The sequence below is a fragment of the Loxodonta africana genome, chromosome 6, assembly GCF_030014295.1.
Source record: "Loxodonta africana isolate mLoxAfr1 chromosome 6, mLoxAfr1.hap2, whole genome shotgun sequence".
Classification (NCBI taxonomy): Eukaryota; Metazoa; Chordata; class Mammalia; order Proboscidea; family Elephantidae; genus Loxodonta; species Loxodonta africana.
The window spans coordinates 103,384,138-103,390,137 of record NC_087347.1 but is presented as its reverse complement, the minus strand read 5'-3'; the positions used below and the strand labels follow the sequence as shown (position 1 = coordinate 103,390,137).

General features: G+C 39.3%; 1 long non-coding RNA gene across 2 annotated transcripts in view; it reads left to right on the top strand.

Annotated features, from left to right (window-relative positions):
• Positions 1–2,874: 2,874 nt before the first annotated feature.
• The window catches only part of LOC111749451 (uncharacterized), a 101,124-nt gene continuing 97,998 nt past the window's right edge, over positions 2,875–6,000 (top strand). Inside the window, exon 1 of one of the 2 annotated variants that reach the window (XR_002784602.2) lies at positions 2,875–2,965. This is a non-coding gene — a long non-coding RNA (uncharacterized LOC111749451). The remainder of the gene's footprint in view (positions 2,966–6,000) is intronic. The other variant, XR_002784603.2, reaches the window with a different exon arrangement.

The following is a 6,000-nucleotide window of genomic DNA, read 5'->3' as shown; positions in this document are numbered from 1 at the left end:
CAGTAATACACTTGTCTTAGTCTCATTAGGGTGCCTTTTAAAAAAAGGATACTTTTTGTGTCATGGGGAGAAAAAAAAGTGTTTTGAGGTCAGGGCTAATATCAAAATTTTAACAACACTCAAGTGGATATCTTCCCAAATCATTGAATCTTTGCAACCAGTTTATGGGAACACTGCCCCACATAAAACAACAGTTTTTAGATGAATCAAGCATTTTAAGGAAGGTAGGTTAGGAGGACCTCAAAGATGAGCCAAGAGAGGAAAGACTGCTCAGAAGGCTATGGTGACTACTTTTGGGTACTCCCAAGGGGTAATCTTCATTGAATTTCTTGAAGGACACAGGATGATCACAGGGGTTTATTATGAAGAAGTTTTTTTTTTTCTTTTTTAAATTGAGAACTGCATTGGTGAGAAAAAGGCAGGAAAGTTGTACTGAGGAATTTTTTTTTTCCATCACGAAAATGTACTTGCTCATACTTCGAGGGTAGCAAGGGTTCCCATGAGAATTTCATTGGGAGTGCTTACCCCATCTACCCTACAGCCCTGATCTTGTCCCTTCAGACTTCTTTTTGTTCCCAAAACACAAAGAAAATTTAAAAGGAACACGATTTGAGTCCCTCAATGTTGTTAAAACTACTATTTTGACATGGGGTAAGTCGAAGAGCACAGAATTCTTCAGGAAAGGGCTACAGAGATGGAAACACCGCCTTCAGAAGTGTACAGATCTACATGGAGGATATGTCAAGAAACAATATCTTCACATTTTGATATTTTTGTTTAAGAAAGTTTTCTATCATTTTGTACCAATACTTCTTGACTTACCTCATGTAATGACACCGTGCTAACTTTAGACAGATAAACAGGAAAAGATATGCAGTGTGTAGAATTAAGGCAGCGAGGTTTTGTAAAAATGGCATGGGGGCAGTGTTTCACTTCACAAGGGGGAAGGAGAATCAAGATCAACAACCTAAGGCTGATTCCTACTAGGCAGAGGTCAGATATACCTCCTTTCTCCTCCATCTTTACCAAATTTGACACCAACCGTCCCTCCCACAGCGCTCTTTACTTACGTGCTTAGTTCTATAATTCATTGCAATGGCCACACAGAGCTTACAGACAATACTCAAGATTATGGGCTTTTATTAGGGAAGTAACAGGTTATAATTCAAGTTGAGGAATCCTCAGGATACAATTCTTCCATCAAGGCAGCCTCTTCCCAGCTGCCCTCACAGCCATGCCTCTCTCTGGCCCTTTCAGCCTGGGTAAGTATTACAAAACTCTTTTAACTCTGTTGATAAATGTCCAAAGGCACCCCATTTCACCAGTAAGCCTCCTGCCCGAAGGCACTTAGATTTCTCGCTCTGTGGGCTAGGAAGCCTACTGCACCGTCACCTGCCAGTCTCTCCTGCCACTGCTTCTCTGTCAGTACTTCTCAAACACCTTGTTCCTTCCTTGGTGGTGTTGGGATCCTCTCTTTCCGGCCTCTGGCATGGCTCACCTCAAGCTCCGTGGGATGGCAAAATTGACCAGTCCCTTTGGTGGGCCACAGTTACTCTATCTTCACAGTCCCGCCCAATCACCTGGCTGGGAGTTAGAAGACCATAGCAAGAAAGACCACACAAAAGCAATCCATCACACCGCGGGTTTGTTCAGTGATTATTATGGTATTGTGTCAAAAATTAGTACTCTAGATTTTGCCTTCAGAGCACTTGGTTTATAACAACAACTTTTTCTCCCTCCCTCCCCCCTCTTTCTTCCTTTCTCCCTCCCTCTCTCACTATCTTTCTCTATGGCTGATATCCTCATTACACTGTAAGCTCCCCTAATTGCAGACACCATGCCTAGTTTTTAGTCACAGTATCCCAACACCTAGCACAGTGCCCCCAAGTACTCAGAAGGTGTTCAATATTGTCCAAGAACAATTTAATGCATCTCAAATATGTAATAATAATATTAAAGCTCTGGATTAGGAAAGAAAAAACTTAGGTCTTATCCTGCCCTGAGTCATGTGACATTATAATGTCTTTCTTTCCTGATAAGTAAAAACAAATTCCTTGACCAGAAACTTCCAAGATAACTCTTGGATCCAAAATTCTATGAATCTGTTAAATGAGCTATACTGAAAATGTTGAAGCAGATTTATCTGGAGTCAAAAAAAAGCTTCTCCTAAAAACCTGTTTCCATCTTAGTTTACTTCAAACTGTGCAAATGATATTTGAAGAAGGCAAATGCCTTGCAGACATTGTGCCCTGTCCCACAATCCCTAGCAGCTGACCTCTTTGCCATTGCTGTGGATCCAGCCATGCTCAGATGAGCCAACTGATGTCTTGCCTGCCTCAGCTAGATCATGCTTTCCTTGCTTTTTGCTTCAGACTTCTCTGTAGTTGGAAACCCTGGTGGCATAGTGGCTAGGAGCTACGGCTGCTAACTAAAAGGTTGGCAGTTGGAGTCCACCAGGCGTTCCTCGGAAACCCTATGGGGCAGTTCTACTTTGTCCTATAGGATCGCTATGAGTTGGAATTGACTAGATGGCAATGGGTTTGGTTTGGTTTTGGTTTTCTCTGCAGTTGCAGAGTGAAAGGCTATGCATGTGCACAACAGGAAGGGCAGAGGAATTCGCATCTCAGGGTGACCTTTGACTAATGAGGAGTGGGAACCATGTAGAAACGCTCCCTTCTGTGATCCCAGGCAGACTATTCTATGGTGCATTCCACATGGTTTTTCAGGGAATCCTCAGTATCATTAAGCCCCAATTTCCTGCAGTGGTAATCAGTCCAAGGATACTTTCACTCCTTTCCGTTTTGCTCTTTCCAGCCCTGCCCCCTTGCTCCCTGGGGGGAACTTCACAGCCTGTAGCTCTTAACCACTGTGCCACCAGGGCTCCTCCAAAATGGAGTACCTGCTCACAAATCCTTCTCTTGAGCTCTGCTTTGGGGGAGAACTCAAGGAATTCTTTTGGATCAATGTAAGTACACAGAGCTCACATTACTCAATGGAGATGCTTCTGAAATTTTGAGTATAATTTAAATTGTTTTAAAGCGTTGTTACATTCACCGACACATTTAAATTTCAGAAATACTTTATCCTCATTTTGTTATGAGTCTTTAATTGGCATAGACTTCTACCACTTTAAGTATCCCACCTCAGGTATATTCTAGCTTCTTTATCAAACACATAATGGTTTGTAAAATAATATTTAAATGTACTAGACATTTTTCCTATTTAAAGAAACTGAAGAAAAAATTCCTTTGCCAGTAAAAACAAAATTATTTATTTGCTAACATGTGTATTTTCATGAATTTGAACTTGGTCTCTAGTTTTATAATATCAGGTTTGTATAGACTTTACTCCTTATTACTGGTTGCCTTTACTTGAACTTGGAATTTTTTTCCCCCCATTTCCAAGGTAACGAAAATGTCCCCCCCCAGCCCCCCAGCTTCAAATATGTTAAAATACATAGTATAGACACATAGGTATTTCTCTTTTACTTGGGAAAAAAAGAAAGTATTTTTCTTATGCTGTGCCTCAACCCATTAATCGTGATCCTATATATGCTATTAATTATGCTTAAATGTATTTTGCTTATATAATTTGTGAACATCCAATAACTCAGGACTTTCAAATTATCTGTCTTCCATGTAGACACTTTGATTACTAGAACATTCCTAAAGCTAGAAGAAGGAATAATAACATAGGATTAAAACTATGAATCACCTTTTGATTAAACACTCGGCAGCCTTTGTTGCTAAATCTTCAATCAGAGAATAACTCTAAGTCTCATTTAAACCTGTAGATATGAATTCAGTATTGATCCACGTAACCTGGTAGAAGGAATACATATTCACTGAGATCATTGTTTGAACTTATACTGGATAGAGAACCACCAGACTTAAGGCTCTCACAGTCAGGTGGAGAGACACACATGTAAAGAAGCCAAGGAAAGTTAATACAGGCTAGTGGATAAAAGCCAAGGCTCTGAAGCTGTAGTCTGTGGGTTGGATGCTAGACTTGTCTGCCCTGAGGGGTTCCATCTCCTTTGCTAAGAAATAAAGATCTGAATAGGACCTACATTAGAGGGATGTGTTAGGATTAAATGAATTACTATTTATAAACTACATACAAAAGTACCTGGCATATAATAATTATGTAGTAAGTTTTCGCTTTTTTTAACTGGAAATATAATATAGAGTAGTAAGCTCAAAGACAAAAGTGCGTCTGGGGATTCTACAACTCCTATGTCAATTTGTCATACTGTGGTGGCTTGTGTGTTGCTATGATGCTGGGAGCGTTACCACCTGCATTTCAAATACCATCAGGGTCACCTGTGGGGAACAGGATTCAGCAAAGCTTCTAGATGAAGATAAACTAGGAAGAAAAAAAAAAAAAAAAAGAACTAGTGCGGGCCTGATAATCTATTTCTTGAAAATTAGCTCATAAACCTTATAAATCACGACAGAACATTGTCCAACCCACTTGCTTTGGACAGGTCATCAGGAGGGATGAGGACATCATGTTTGATGAAGTAGAGGGCCACCAAGGGTGAGAGAGCCTCATGTGAGATAGATTGGCACAATGGCTGCAATCATGGACTTGAACATGCCAGCAAACATGAGGCTGATGTAGGTCTGGGCAATGTTTTGCTCTGTTGTACATAAGGTCAGCATGAGTAGGAGCTGACTTGATGTCACTTCTCCACCCATGCCACCCTCCTTCCCTCCATTTCTTCTTCCCTCTCCTTCCCTCCCTCCCTCCCCGCCTGCATACCTTCATGCCTACATGCCTGGAGATTATGGAATCCCACACATGGTGGAACTAAAAGTTGATGGATGGTTCCTTATTATCTATAAGTTAAGAAGTGAAATCAGAGTCCTACAGTCCAAATGGAGATGAGGTTGGTTATGAGGCACAAAGAGACAGTGGATTTGAGAATAGCCCTCAGTGACGAATGAAAGCAAGACATACTGAAGTATAAGGACTATACGTGAAATCTGGAGACAAACTATATTGGAGGGTAAAGGCATAGTAGAAAGAAGTGGAAAATATATATGGAAGGGAAACAAGCTCTCAGTAGAGCCATGGAAGAAATAATGAAGTTATTATCTCAGTGGTTAACCTAAAACTTTGTCATTAGTGTATTTATTGCAGTCATTATTAGCACCTTAAATTGTAACTTTTGACTTTAAAGTTCTAATCATTGTTTGGGATATGAGGAACTCAGAATTTCATAATTTAAAAACTACTGCATTTTTATGGATTTTGTAGGTCTTCATGTTTATTCTACATATTATTATGTTTCCTTACCTGTAAAATGAATTTGGTACTGTTAAATCAAGTATATTCTCATTTAAATCTTATTCCCAGGTACATTTTAAGCTATAAAATTTCACATGTTATGGTTTCTGCTTGGCAAGTTTTCTCAGAGTGTATGGTTGAGTTCATGCACGCTTTTATATTGTGCATAGATATTAACAATGGTTTTAAGAAATTAGATAATATATTACATTGCTGTATTTCATTTGTTAATGTCAGACTGGAAAATAACCTTTTTCCTAAAAATGAAAGGATTGATAATGCTTTACTTCCTGACATAAAGTAGTCTTGGCACACACATAAAAAAAAGGCCATGAAAGCACGTATTTGTCTTCAAAGAACAACAACAAAAAAAAATTTAGGAAAGGTTGAAAACTTGCTAGGATTTTAAATCAATATTTGTATGACAGCTTTTTATCTACTGCCTGGAAGAAATAAAAACACATTAAACTTTTTATGAAAAGTAAGTTAGTGTAACTGAGAATATTTTCAATCACATAATAAAGATTCATTTCAGACATAAACAATGACTTTCTGTGAGCTCTGTCTACCCTGACATCTAACGAATTCAGAATGACATTCACTATCCAACAGGGTTTTTCCTTCTGAAAACACAGCCCGCTAAGATTCCCTAAACTACTCCACCTCTTTGGTTCCTGTGTAAAACACTGGGGCAAGCATGAGAAACCA